Here is a 15,953-nt window from a genome sequence, read left to right on the forward strand (position 1 = left end):
ATGTGGGGATTTTGTTTATAAACTAGCCAAATTAGGCCCATTGTGGTAAAACTGACCACTAGATGGCAACAAAATGCTGTAAGGTGTTTTGAACCAAATTCAGAACAATTGTTAAAAAAAGTTAAAGTAATTTTCTTATCTAAGTCAACCCTGTTTTGTGACTGGTTTCTCAATTGATTACTATGTTGATTACTATGAGTTTTTATTTTTGTGTTTTTATGATGTAAAGCACTTGCTGATGAAATGTTCTATACACATAAACTTGATTGATTGATTGAGTGATTATTATTGCAGTATGGGCATAGGATTCTCTAGACAGATGCCTATTGTCAAATAATTCAGATCAGTATAGGAGGCAAAGATTAAGATATATTTGGTACAATATTGTAAGAAAAGATGACTGAAGATTGTAGCTTCACGTAATTTTGAAAAGAGCTAAAAAGAGACTGTTGGCAAGTACCAAGGAGGAAAGAAGTAAATTGTTTTTTTGCAATTTCTGTTTACTCTACCTACTGATTGAAATATATGCCTAAATAATTTTCTATGTATTTGAAAGGAATTCAGGATGTGAAACTGAATTTTTTTTTTATGATATAACCCTATTATTGCTATTTTCTTCCCCTAATTGCTATGATACAAATCAACTGTCAATATGTGTCATTACTGAATAGTGACAGTTGCACTTTTCTTTCTACGGATGTTAGCAGATAATTTACAATGAGGTAATATGCATGAAAAAGGGAAAGTTCAATTCTTTGTAATCCTTTGGTAACTCTGTGTGTGTTTCTCTGGTGAAGTTGTGTGGTAGTGATGGGGGTTGGGGACTCACAGCTCTGGGGAAAAAAGCTGTCTCGCAATTTGGTGGTTTGTGTTTTTATGTTACCTTTTCTGCTTTCTGGAAGCAAACAGCATAAACAGTCCATTTCCACGTGGGCTAAGTCTACAGCAATTTTTCTGGCCTTCCTCTGGATCTGCCCAGCTTCTACCGTCCACAGATGTGAAAATGGACTTCCCACTATCCCCTGTGTTGAATCACTAGCAAGGCCAAGGTCTTTCTGTCTCATGCTGTGCAGTTTCTGTACAACATTGTCACTAAGACAGATTACTCTTTCTGCTGTGGCCCTGTAAAAGTTTTCAAGCAGAACTGAAGTGAGACTGGTCCCTTTTACCTTCCTGAGAAAGAAGAGCCTTTGGTGAGCCGTTTTTACCAGTGACAAAATCAATCAATCAATCAATCAATCAATCAATCAATCAATCAATCAATCAATCAATCAATCAATAGGGGCAAAGTCAGGTCAGCGCTTACGTGAATATACCCATGATCTTGATGTTGTCCACGCACTCTACAGCTTACTCATCTTTGGGAAGAGGAACATGTTCTATCCTTCTGTCTGGTCATCCCCCAATGACCACTTTGGTCTTGCTGATGTTCAGTACAAGGTTGTAGTTTAGTGCATCAGGTGATGGATGTCTTCTATTTAATGAGTCTCATCATTGTCTGATGTGAGATCAACCATGGTGATATGTGCTAGCTACACATAATTGTTGGTGAAGCTAGTAGAGTAAGGCGTGGCTGAGCACACAGGCCTGTGGTGTGGCTGTGTTCAGGAACAGTGTAAAAGATGCCCTTCTACTAGTTGTGGTCTGTTGGAGAGAAAAAAAATATCTAAATTCACAGCAATAGTGACCAAGTTGGGTTATGAATCTTCAGAGCCAACTTATCTGGGATCATAGTGTTGAAAGCCGAACTGAATCAGCAAACAGCATTTAAATGTTGTGATGTCCATTGTGAGTCAAGCTTGAGTGCACGCTATTGAGACTGCCTCCGCTGGACATCCAGACCAACAGGAATTAAGTCATTGATGTCCAACCTACCTTTCCTTTTTAATTGTGGCAATTCTGCTGGTTAGAGATGTCCACTGTAACAAAATGGACTCTTAAAATGGTTAAATCTTTATGCAATATCTGTTAATCATCCATTTTAGTTAACTTAAAAACACTAGGTGACCCTCACAGATATTTTTATTCCCAATATCATTTTTGTTGAAGACACCGAAGCACAGCAAGATTTTGTTTAGCAGCTTATTTTAGATGAGAGGTTTATTTTCTAACACTTAGAGATTGATGTTCATCACAGTTAATCTGCTGTGCTGAATTTCACATCTGGTCATGCATAAAATACAGTTAGTCTGCAGTATATAAACAAGCTAATGGCACAGATGTTTGTATGACAGCTGTCTAGTTATCCACCTGTAAGGGAATATTTAACCTGAAGATTTCGACATGACTTTGCTCGGTTGGTGAACACAAATGTTCTTCACAGCTTATGTTTTACAAAAGGTACTTGTGTCAAATCTTCTGTTTTCTGTTTTTCTTTGATGAACACACATGGAAGTTGAAATGATGATGTATGGAGGCTGTTTTCTCCGTCTAGAGATCATTGAGGGGGAAGCAGGTCACCAACAAATAACCATTCATCCACACAGGAGCCAGAGGGTAACTTAGCCAACAATCATGTTTTTGGACTGTGGGAGGAAGCTGGAGTACCTGGAGAGAAAATATTCACAAATTCTGAATAATTATTCTCTTTTAATCAGTGCTTTTATTATTGTCTCTTCATAAATTACAACAAACACACACAAAATTGTATGAATGGAAACATCACACCACAGTCAATATAATCAGCCACTGCAGCTGGTTTTTCAAAGAAAGAGAAAGCAAACAACACAATACTTTGACAAATAAGTACAAAACAGATCCTAAGGCATTTTGAGAGGGCTGCATTTACTGGTTGAAAAAATAATGATTATCCTCCTGAACATTTGGAAACATTTTCATTAATTGACTCCCAGCTGGATATGGCATAACCTGGTATTGATGGTAAAATGAGAGAATGGGACAAAAATGTCAACCGCTGACATAATCTGAATAACAAATAATTTATCCACACATAAATTATCTGTGCTTGTACAATGCAACAAGTTAAAAAATATAAAAAAAAGTTATCGTCATGTATTGCTCAGGTTGATGATAAAACCAAAGCATCTCCATATTAGTTAGCAAAAGGTCATGACAGTAATCAGTAAGCTGTTTACATGAACAACACTTTTTTTTAGTAATAAATTAATTATGCTTAAAAAAAATAAAAGGATGATTAGCTTTCCTAATTCAATTTTTGCCACTTTTCAGTTTTCTTGTTCCAAACATTCAAAAGAACAACAACAACAAAAATCCTTCCAAGGAGACTTGTTTGCCTTTTAGGTCCAGTCACTGCTCAAACAAACTGTTCTTTTACCCCTGCTTCCTTTGACAAGCAGATTTAGTTTAAACTGAGAGCTTCTTCTAAAGTGCAGAATCAATCATTCAAAGAGCCCTTGATCCAGCCATTTTCTAGATGTTGCTTTCATTGTCCTTCAGAATGTTCCAGGAGAGTTTTGTAAATCTCTGATTTCAGAAGTCGAGAATAAAAGTCATTTTCCATCAAGCTGTATATCAGCATGTGCACCCTGTCAAAGCAAGTTGACCCCAGTTGAGAAATGTTCTCCCTTATATCTTATGTTGTCTCACAGTCAATCTTTATCTGTGCCGAGAAAGGAGTAAGTTACTTCTGTTCTGCATGTATGCTCACATTAAAGTGAACTGCAAGGCAACACCATAAAAGCTCTACTGTATGTTTTAGTGAGGGATCAAAAAGAGAGGAATGGTCTAAAATGTTTCTCATTGTAAATGTATAAATGTGAACAGAAATGCAGACTACTGACAGACCAGTAGTAGGGCTGATTTGAAGTTACACAAGTCTGAGATCATTGACATATCTATTCAAAAGATGTACCTGTCTTAGTGCATTAACTTGGACAAAGTATTTGTAAATCCTTTGGGCAGCAACTTTTATTTCTGTCTCACTTGAAATGTCTTTGTAGGCCAGTAAATATAGTTTTTTACTCACTGTACTAAGTGTATATAGTCTTTGAATGCCACTTATCCTGCTACACAAAGACATAACAATTTAGATTTCATTTAGTCCATTATTCAAAGGCCCCTGTTGGGATTCAAACCCAGACCTCACTTACTGCAAGTCAACCTTTTATTTAAAACTACTTTTTTAATTCTTTAATAGTCTTGTAAAATTGATCCTAAAATGCAACTTCATGACTATGCTATCCATCAAAATTATTAGAGCAATAAATGGCAACAAACTTAATATATATTTATATAAACTTAATGTATATTTCTATAAAATATACTTTAAACTATGCTTCAAATATTATTCTTGATGGCAAGTCAGCAAGTATAGACCATCAGTGTGCTGCATCTATTCATGAGTGGTGGTAGCCAAGTTTCCATTCGCCACTCGCTACATGCGCTTCAAAGCAGGGCTGTTCATTTACAATTTTTCATTGTGACAAGAATAATTTTCAATTATTTATCAAAGGCAGCTGATTTTGTGTTATGAGCTGTCTGAGTGAGCACAAGAACGAAACCCGTGGAATGCATTTGACCAGTATGAACTCCATCAATGCTTTTTATTGATAATGTTTGTTCCCTGAATGACAGGATTTATTATTTAAAGCTGCAGGGACACACACTATATTCACCTAAAAATAGAAGACTGTTGTGCTTTTATTTTTGACTGATTCTAGACCAATTTCTCAAAATCTGTCTGCACATACTGGTATTGCCTGTATGTAACATCCCTTCATCTAGACAGTACAAGCACTGGATATGCTACAAAATGTCCTATGTTACTGCTATTCTTTGGCAAGTAACTGTTGATTATAACAGAACAAATGCAGGCTGGAGAAGAAATATTGCTAGCCAAAAAGTCGGTCAGGTCTTGATAATCCTCTGCTGCCTTCATGTCAAAATACACCACATTTTGTTTTACTAGATATGTGCTTGTGCTTTTATGCATTCAATAACAATACATTCCTTGTGACATCTGTTTTTTTTCAATGTGGAATGTTTCTACTTAACATTTTAATATATGGATAGTTCTTAACAATTAGCAAAAACCTAAAGTTGAAACTTCAAGTTTTTAGTGTGATAAATTGTTGAGTCTCCTGTACTCAGTGCTAAATGCCCAATCTATCACTTTTCCAAATGAACTGGCAAGGCTTTCTGTGGTTATTATTTTGTTCTGCTGTTCTGCTGCTGTGCTTCTTTCAAGTTGCCTGTATTTGATTTACTCTGTTGTTTAGAGTTTGGCAACAAAATTCTATTCTTTAAACCATGTGGACAAAGAAAGACACAAATTTATAAGTTTAACAAAACACAATACAAAAATAACTTCATTATGACAATCCAAAGGGCATCAAACCTTCACTAAAAATTAGGGCTTTCTGTTATCACTAACATTCTCAGCTCCTTACAGCAATACTTGAAAGCTCAAAGAAGTCACTGAACAAAGAAAATGCACACAACTGCTAGACAATGCTGTGGAAGCCTGCAGGGCAGTTTTACTTTTAAACCCTGAAAACCAAACCTGCGTCTCGAGGTTCACCGCCTAGGGATCAGACCATTGAACTTACCTAGACATTTTTTTGTCAGCTCTTTCCACCCATTACCTTTGTTGTTGGTCTTGTCATAGAGCTAGGATTTAAAGACAGTTGTGAAACACTTAGTGTGTCTATAGGGAGCAAATACAAGCAGCTAACTGTGAATACTTTGGTTGCTATACATACAAAGTCACGGCTGATGCTCTAAAAGTAATTGACAGAAAAACAGTTACTATGAAAGATAATTTTGCTGTGTTGATTTAAAATTAGCACATTGTAATTGAATGGAAATTGCTTTTTTGACACATTTATTGTGAATTGGTGTAACATAAAAACTGATTTGAATTAAACAAAGAACAACTGTCATATGTAGAGCTCTTTGCTCTTCACATTGTCACTTCTCATATTTCTTTGAAGGCAAAAGGAGTAATAGAGGTCTAGAACTAAATTTACCTTCAAGAGGCAGTAAAGACAAAAATATTACAGTTCAGTCAAATTCTTTTTGCCAAAGTACTAAGAGTAAGAGCAAAGCCGAATGAGATAGGGAGAGTTATCTGTCTTTTTCAAATGCATGCCATGAATAAGGTCAGGTGACAGCCTGAGAATGAACATCATCTGGAATCATCTTATCTACATTGGCAGCCCCGATTCCACCTCTTTTTGCTTCTAGTGTCATCTCCTTTCAAATATATCTTCAAATAGGTTTGATGAACTTCAGGCAGGAATGGATCCTTCGCCGTCCAAAAGAGGCTTGAGGGGAAATCAAAATGATGCGCCAGGCCAATCGGCCAAGCAGTGAAAGCGTGGAATGAGAACATAGAGCATTAAGAGAAAATGTGAGTCTAAATCCACACATTGTGTCACTTTTGCACTGTAGAAGATGGCAGAGTGACTCTCCTCAAGCTTCAGGTCAACTTTCATGGACAGTTGAAGAAATTCATATCTTTCAAACAATGACAATTTGTAAATATAAATAGAATATCAAATGCCCATTGTAAAGTTTTTAATTTTCTGTCATTTAGATTAACTTCCTTTGAATTGAGACTTACAGTGAGTTTTATTATGTTGTACTCCTGTTTTAACACTATAAAGCGTTTGGTAAACTGCAAAGTGCCTGATTACACCTAAAGGCATGGAAAAAGAAAATTATTCATGGGTGTGTTGCAGATTTGTGCGAGTGAGTTTTCTCTCAGTTTTGCAAAATGAGCGCTTTCATTATTCACAAAAAGCTTTTAATGTAATATATTGGCAGCAAAATATACATTTTCATGGAAATATTATAGTTTTGACATTTCATCTTTATGAACTGCTTTTCTCCTGGTCTCTCCTAAACATACTTCCTAGACTTTAGGTATGTTGCATCCTGATGTGTTAAAAGGACTCTTATGTTCAAAAGCTTGTCTTAATAGGTTTTGCTGATTCAGAAATCACACACAATAATAATAATAATAATAAAATTTATTATTTTCCCAACAAAAAAATAAAAATACTTCAACAGAGGTATGTCATGTGGCAACAAAGCAAAATAATATGTGCATGAACTCAATGATAGAGGGAGGATTTTTCACCACCCAGCAAAAACAACCCATTGGAAACGTGTTTTGCTCTTGGATTTTAAAACAGCTGGAATATTTCATTTAAAGAAAGAAATGCCCCCAGCTGGATTAATTAAAATAGAACATGGTCTAGATAGTCAATTCAAAAAGGCAGCTACAGCTAAGCATGAAATTTATGGCATAAAAATGTTTTCGTTTAAAGATAATTACAGGAGCATCAATGTTTTTTCTTGATATCTGACCAAAATAACTAAAGAGATTGTTGATCTTTAAAACAAGAAAGATCTTCATTAACACTTCCCACTGAGAAACTCACTGAATGTAATAAAGTATTGACTAGAGATCAGTTATGCAAATGTATTTCATGATTATGTTCACAAATGACTAAATAAATGCCTGAAGTACAAACAAGGCATTTCAGGCTAAAGGGTTTAAGACGTTGAAACTCTGCTCCCATTTTGGATGTACAGCTAGCTCACTGTACAATGCTAAACAATAATGATGAAATAATGGACTCATATGTGCTCTTAAGTTAACAGATTAATCCATTTTGAAATGTGTGCTACTGAATTAAGTAATTTCATTGATATTAATCATTTCATTAGAAATAAGAGTGCCCCGTCACTTTAATCTTATCTTAGCTGATAATGTCTCTTAATTGGATGGCAACTATCAGATCAGTTGTATAACCCAATAGATAAGAGTTCTTTCCTCACATAACTACATAAAAATGATTAATTGGAATAACAGTTTAAAAGTTTAAAACTCCTTTATTTTTGACTGAATGTGGTTTAAGATGGAATTTCTTTATATCTTTTCCTTTCTGTTTCTTTCTTTTCATTTATATTTCAATACAATCATTGCAGTTATTTACCCTTTTAAGTTTTCCAGCTAAATTATTTTGTGACCCAAAATAATAAATCATTGTTTTTGTTTGATTTGGTGTAGCTCCTTAAAAAAAAAAAAAAAAAAAAAAAAAAAAGGATCTCATAGCAGGTTATGTGGGCGTAAGAGTCTGAAAATCAGCCCAGAATTTTAAATATTGGCATGTGAATAAGGCAAGATGACACATCTTGCAACATTGTGTCATCTTAAACTTAATCTCATTCGGTGCTTTGCGGCCAGGGAGAAGTGATTTATGGTTTCGGTTTTTTATTATTATCATTATTGGCAAAGCTTTATTACAATGTACAAAATGTGTCCTAATCTTTCAGCTGTGGAGGAAGAGGCCCTGACAGTAACATAACGCCCCTAATCGGAAAGGAACAATAACAAATGTAAATTTGTGAAGGTTCACAGGTGATCTGGACAACTTTATGCACTCTGTTCAAAGTCGTTCAGTTCTTTGGCTTTATACAGAAATTTGTCTCATTGGAAGTAATAAGGACTATCTGTTAGAAATAAATAGTTAAGTGTTCAGCAGCTTCCTATAGATTCCTGTTTGACTTACCTGGTTTACTCTAAAGTTACAAGCCTTTGCAGGTAGAGTTGCATTATAGGTGCGCACAGTACCAGTGATCCTCTGAAGCGCATCACGCACTGGGAGGGGAGTACCAAACAATCAAGCTTACGTAAAATCTTCATAATTATGGCAATCATGATACAGTAATACAATAAAATAAAAACACATAAAGCATGTTCATGGTTAAAAGTAACACAAGCGTAACATTTTGCTCAAGAAAAAAGTGAATTTCCTATGCGGTTCTTGTCCCTTCTTTCTCGTGATGTTACCTTCCACTGGTCTGTTCAATTATGCCTCAATCTCAAGTTTGGCAGACACCTGTCAAACTTCAGATGTCTACTTGGCTCTGCTTGTGAACTGTTTGAGAACGCTTGGAGCAGGAGTGGTGTTTTGCGTTTTTTGACAGCAACTCTGATGCTATTCAGTAGCAGCTGGGAGGGAAAGAAAAAGGAAGAAACTTAGGAAATAATTTACTGATGTAGACCAAACAAAATATTTTGCAAAGCATTATTCTACATGAAGTTGTAGCACAGAATTTTAGCAACTCTAAAATGCTTTGAACAAATGAGATTTATGACAACTTATAAATAGAAAAATAAAAATGCTGAAGAAATTATCTCTCATTCAGTTATATCTGTCCTGTATCAAACGTTATACTGGGAACAACAGTGTTAAAGTCTGTTAATCAACAAACTTCAACACTCTTACATATCATCGAAAACAATACATAACTTATTGCGAAGAGGTTCTGCAGATTTTGAAGATAATTGGTTTTACAGTTTTTCTTTGTCACTATGATGTGTTTTCTCACTGTTATGCAAATGAGCATTTGCACATTAGTGCATTCTTCTAAACAATTTGTGAAACCTGCAAAAGCATGTCACTTGCTCAAAATGGATAGTCAATGAAAGTGTCAGTGCCATCAATATGAAAAGTCCTGAAATAATTGTTTGTTAGCAACATAGCCAAATCGCTTTGCCATGTTTTCATTATGCCAGAAACATTTAGTCAGCACTGTAATGGAATAGATTTAGAATCAAACCCGCTTTTTGATGGAACAACCTAGTTAATTCCAGAAGAAAAATGCTGTCCATCGATTTATTCTGGTTAGACTTGATTTATCTTGCAGAAAGAATGGTAAACATTACAGTCTGCAGCCGTATTTTATGACTCACTCTGCTATAACTGCAGTGGAAAGTGGTTTGACAAAGTATTTTCAAAGAGGTGTAAAATACAAACTTTTCAGATTTGTATTAATAGGAAATATTTAAAAGCATAATTTGCCTTACCCAGTTCTTCTTCACAATTATCCACTGCCTTGTGTTGGTCTATCCCAATAAAATACACTCAGCCCAAAACACTGTTTTGTTACACTGTTACAGTTTTGGGCTGTAACTTACAAAGAAAATAGGTCAAAGGGGATGAATACTTTTGCAGTGGAATGTACATGCATGTAGTAGACATGATATGCTTACTAAGATATATATTTGTCACGTTGAAAAATAAATATAAATTCCGCATTTACCCAGTTCCACAGGCTGCAGAGCCTGCAGTATATGTGATGCATGTCATATGTCATGGCACAATACTTTGGCACAAGCGCACAAACACCTGGGCCCAAAGCTTCTTCCATTCATTTTCTGATGGAGTTCAGAAAGGGAATGTCTTTTTCCCATGACACCATAGAACCTAATTTTAGTTTTTGTTTCTTTCTAAAACATACCACCTTAGCCCTGAAGTTTTCACTCATGCAAACACAAAGGACTGACTAATTACAACAGACTGATAAAGGAAAAAAGTTAAAAATAAACAAGCTTTTAGAACTTCATGTTGACATAGTTTTGAGCTGTACTTCATAAACATGCATTAATCATAAAGCTGAAATTGATTGACTGAATATGTCATGTTTTCTTGGAAAAAATAAAAAAAAGACTGATAAAAACCCTATAAACTTAGTACTGATACCTCATTCAAACTGCAAGGCAGTTTATTTAAGAAATAATTAATGCTTTTTAATCTCTTTACACTGTGTTTCTTTATTTTCTTCTTGTACCACGATGAAAGCAAACATTAAAAAGTAATTATGCTTCAAAGACATTCATGGTTTGATCAGGAATAGTTTACAAAAACTATCACGTAAAATTGTTGATATTGGAAAGGTTACATTAGCTTTTCTATTTACTGTGCAAGATAAATGTAAGTGAAACATTTAATTTCTAACATTCCAAATAAATAATGCTAAAGGTATCTGTCAAACAAGTTGTTTGAAAAATCTTGTCATGCTGGAGAATTGATAATACAGGCATTTTATTATTTTTAAGTTTACCATGTGCAATTAACCAAGAAGAAAGGATAATCAAAATTGCACTGACATTAAATGGTGCCTGTTTCCAACAGTCATTGGATGAGAGGTGGGGTACATACTGGACACGTCACCACAGGACAAACAACCATGCATGCAGCTTAAGCACAACTTAGAGACCAACTAACCTAACAGTTCTGCTTTTGGACTTTAAGAGAGAACTCACACACACACAGGGAAATGTAGCATAGGGGCCGGAGTGAGGCCAATGTTTTTAGTGGACATAATACAAAAGAATAAAACAACAACAAAAAACACTTCTCTGGAACTGCAGGTTGCAGATCCTTGATCTAGCAGGTGAAAACTGTGGTTATATTTCAATATAGCTGAGGCTAAACGTGCAACACATTCTTTTCTAATTCACTGAAAGTAAAAATGTAAAGATAAAAAATTAAACTGGCCCAAGGGACCAATTAGTTATGATTCCTGTACCAGCGAATATCCTCATTAGACATTTATTCATATTACCTCTTCAGTACAGGGGCCCAGACCAGATGTACTAATTGTCTAGAACCCCCCACAAGTAGAACATGAGAACCATTTTCATAAAAATCCCAGACTGGGATTCAAACTCAGGACCTTCTTTCTACAGTGATACCAATATTGCCATTGTGTGTGAGTAACTAGACCACCAAAGTTATTCCAGGAGCACATCAGCAACTCATCTATAAAGTCACAAGATACCTCACAAAAACATGTAAAGTACTGCAGGCCTCACTATGCATCAGTGTTCATGATTAAGGGGTCATCAGGGGTCAAAGAGGCCGAACATGTTTTCTTTGGGAACGTTCCAAGACTATAGCCACTGTTGACTAAACAGAAGACGAAGGTCTCACATTTCCCAAATAATATATTGAACATCTCCAAGACTTTTGGGAAAATATTCTTTGAAATGGCAAGAGGCATTTCAAAGAATGCCCTGATGCCCAGATTTAACAGGGCAGTAAGCTATATTGTAACCTAGGACAGCCTGACAGAAGCGATGCTGCCATGTAATCAGCGCCAAATGTATCATATAAAATCTGCTTTAGTATCTTCTCAATCTATATTTTATTGTATTAAAAAAGTGCAATGACCAGCTGCTTCACAAGTAAGTCCTTCCCTCACTTGAGATTAGAACAAAAGATACACTGTGTTATTTAGACCTATTTCCATTTCAGGAACCAGACATCTGTACAAGAAAACAGATGCTTTTTGACCCAGTTCACACAGAAACTCCTGAGAGCATCTAATTCCCCAGAGAGGGGCATCGTCAGGAAGAGGCAGATGCTCAAGTATCAGACAGAGGTGGGGTGCTCTGTCCTTATCTAACGCATGGAGAGATATGCTGTGAGAGATGAGGCTATGAAAATGACTGATGGGGGAACAAATGGCGTAGCTCTGATCAGAGAAAAAAAAGAAGGGGGAGAGAGGGAGAAAAGGCAGACGAGGCATAATAGCGACAGCAGAGCGAGCCTACCTGTCCACCCATCTCTCGTTTTCTGTCTTGATTTGCGGGTCCTCGACGGAATGCTTTTCATTGGTTGTCCTAGAACACAAGAATAGGTGACATAAAACACCTCCAGAATGGGATTTGCATCTATAATGACCTCACAAGACATGCTGAGACTATTATGTTTCCAACAAAAACCTGTCAGATATGCTCTTTGAGTAGTATTCATCACCAGCTAAGCCACAACCTTTTTGCTGTCCTATCACTTAACAATGATGGAAGACATCATTTTTTTCTACACTGTAATGTAGCTTATCTCAGCACTTTTCTCATGGTCCATCTTTGTATTAATTTGTGGCATAATCAATCATAATCAAAGCAGATTAACATACACAGTTTAGATGGGACAGATTTCACCATCCCACCGCATGACTGGGTTTTAGATTAAATAAACCCCAGAATGATTGACTCGTATGTTTTAGCCATCCTGATAATGTCAAAAAAATTTTTTCACATTTATGTCTAGGCATTTCCATTCAATGAATCTTTTGTTGTGAGAGATCAGGGCTTTAGATCTACAGCTAGACAGACTAACTTCGAGGACTCAGGGCACGGTTAGTGAAGATATATTTGGTGAAAGTGTGACCCAGATCCAGGTTTATAAAAGAGGGCTGTACTTCTCATTTTTACAAGTCCAATGACAAACAGTTTTGGACAAGACACAGCGGTGATTTAAGGGACATTTTGAGCAGGCATGGTGTGACCCTCTCAGCAGGGTGTTTGAGTTATAATCACCACCAAGAATAATTCTTTCTCCTTTGGTTTTCTTGTTGTCCATCCCCTTATGCCTCCCTTGGTCACCCATTTTTATCTGTTTTTTTGTGTTGTGACATGAGCATGTCACCTTCTTCAACACCTTCTTCCACTTCCTGTGAAATCATCTCACCCCATTCTCATCACACCTTCTCCTCTATCCCTCATCATTTCTAGCACAGTACTTTATTTACACTGAAATATCACCCATTCCTTTGCCAAGTAGAGCAGCCAAAAGCCGTTCTTTTTCAGAACTACCTTTTGACCAATCCTCCTTTATGTCTTTTATTTCCTCTCTTAGCTACTCTCTCTATAAAAAAAACAGCTTTTATTTTGTTTTTTTTTCCCCGTCAAATTTCAATTTCATGTAAATGCATATAAATATAGGAAAATTACCAAATGTATTGAAACATAAGAAAGATTATTGAATTTTACAATTAATTTGCTTTAAAATACATTTGAGTGCACTAGTAATAATTTAAGTTTTTTTAAAATTTGTTTATAGGCATTTATATTTTTGTTAAACCCTTCAAATAAATTTAAATCATGAAATCTGTTGAAATAACTTTTTTGTAATTATGAAAATTGTGTATATACTGAATGGCCACCTTATTAGGTACACCTCTGCGATTATAATAAATTATAACAGATGATGGCCAGTCATGTGCCATCATCTCAATCCATGTAGTCATCAAGACATGATGAAGATGACTTAATGAAGATCAAACTGATCATCAGAACAGGAGGTAAACAGGACTTTTAGTGTCTTTTAATTGTGCTAAGATGTTGATCTACTGGGATTTTCACTCTCATCATCTCTTTGGTTCTCTACAAGGAAATGTTCTAATGGCTACTTCCAGCAGGACAATACACCATGTCGCAATAGTTAAATCACTTTAATCAAGTTTTCAGTAAAATTACAATAAGTTTACTTTTCCCCAGTGGTCTGTGAAATTATTAGATCTCAATCCAAGATAGCACTTTAGAGATGCTATTTTTGATACAATTACATTTGTGCAGTTAACAAATCTACAACTCCGTGATCCTAACCTGTCAACATATCAAACAAATGTTTCACACACTTTACGCCACAGCTTTTCTGAAGTCAAAATTTTAAATTTATTCTCAATTTTTTTTAAAATTAAAAATCAAGTTTTGATTAAATTCACATTTCTACTTTATTCTTTAGTGGACAAGAGCTAAAAAATAATAAAGATAACATTTTATTTAAAAAAAATCTAAGCACTCTCTTCAAGTTTTGAACTCAGGTCAATACTTTTATTTTTTGAATGTTTTCCCCTTTACTAAAATATACTAAAAATATACTTATTGTGAATGTGGAAAACTTCACATATTTTATCGGGGCAATTTAAATTAGTCATTTGTTTGGGTTTATGAAGAAGAATTCTACTTTGCTTGCTTATAACTTCCATGACAGATTAGTTTATCTCTTGAAAAAAAAAAAACGTCTGTTTAGACATTATGCATTCATGCATGTCTTGCATAACATAACCTTCTGTATGAGTTCTCAATATTTAAACTTTATAAAGTAATGCTCATTTGCAAAACTTTTAATGTAAAAAAAAATAGCATTTTCTATTTGAAAGCCATTCTGCTTGTTGACAACCTTCTCTTTCAGTTTTTTAAAATAAAAATCATGTGTATTTTCACCTTGCTATTCATGAAGACCCAACATTTTCTTTGATGAGAAAAGAGAAGGATGTATTGGTAGGACTGAATGTACCATTCACAATTAAAAATAAATCAAAGATTTCCATATTATTTCTCTGTTCTTTTTCTGATAAAAAATATTTATAAAGGACAGGGAGAATCAAAACGCTCATTCTTACAATGCATCACTAAAGATTATCAGTGAAGGATCAATAAAGGAAATGTTGTCTTTGGGGGGAACCCAGATATAATAATTAGCCCAAAATAGATTTATGGTAGTACTTTGAAAATCCCTAATAAACATATAAATATGGCCATTTTACAGTTAGCTCTTGCAGTATTATTTGAGTATCGTCTGTGCTTACAAATATCTAAAATGTGCCTGTAAATACCTAAAATCCAATTTTTCTGGCATGTGATTTTTTCAGTTCAGGCAAGAAAAACCTTAGTGCTCCAGCGAATGAATTACATACAACACACATTTCTAATGCAACAGCATGTCACTTCTATACACCACACACCATCCTAGCCTGCTTTATGCCCTGACCTCATCTCCATCCAGCACCTCAGGGATAGACGAGAAATGCAGACTGTAATCCTATCGCCTAACATCAGGGACTGACCTCGTAGATGTTCTTCTGGTTACATGGGAGAAAATCCCTTCCAGCCCAGCTTTGAAAGGTCTATGCAAAGTGCATACTGTGGCAACATAATGCTCATGAATTTACAGCGACATGCAGACAGTGTCAAGATGTGCATTTTTGTACATAATGTAAACCTCCTTGTTTTGCCAAAGATTATTCATAAATGAAGTGAAGAGGAAATTATGGTTGGGACTGGGAATATTCATGTTTGATCTAAATAAACGATAAATTTGACCACAGTTAACTTCTATTTGAACTTCAATGTTTGGGGATTTAAGTTTCTAATCATGTTAATTTCCTCTGTGCCTGTGTCTCTCTTGTTGTCCCTCTGATTGCAGATGGAAAGCGACTCAGAAAGTTGATTCGCCATCATCATCCGTGTTTGAACTGTGTCAACCCAATTCTCTAATTACATTATGTTTAACAGAGGACTCACAGGGCACATCCTATTCAAAGCTAAATTGCAAATATGCCACCCTAGTGCACAAATTACTTGATTTGATGAAAAAGTCAAGACA

This window comes from Xiphophorus maculatus, chromosome 9 (assembly GCF_002775205.1).
Source record: "Xiphophorus maculatus strain JP 163 A chromosome 9, X_maculatus-5.0-male, whole genome shotgun sequence".
NCBI lineage: Eukaryota > Metazoa > Chordata > Actinopteri > Cyprinodontiformes > Poeciliidae > Xiphophorus > Xiphophorus maculatus.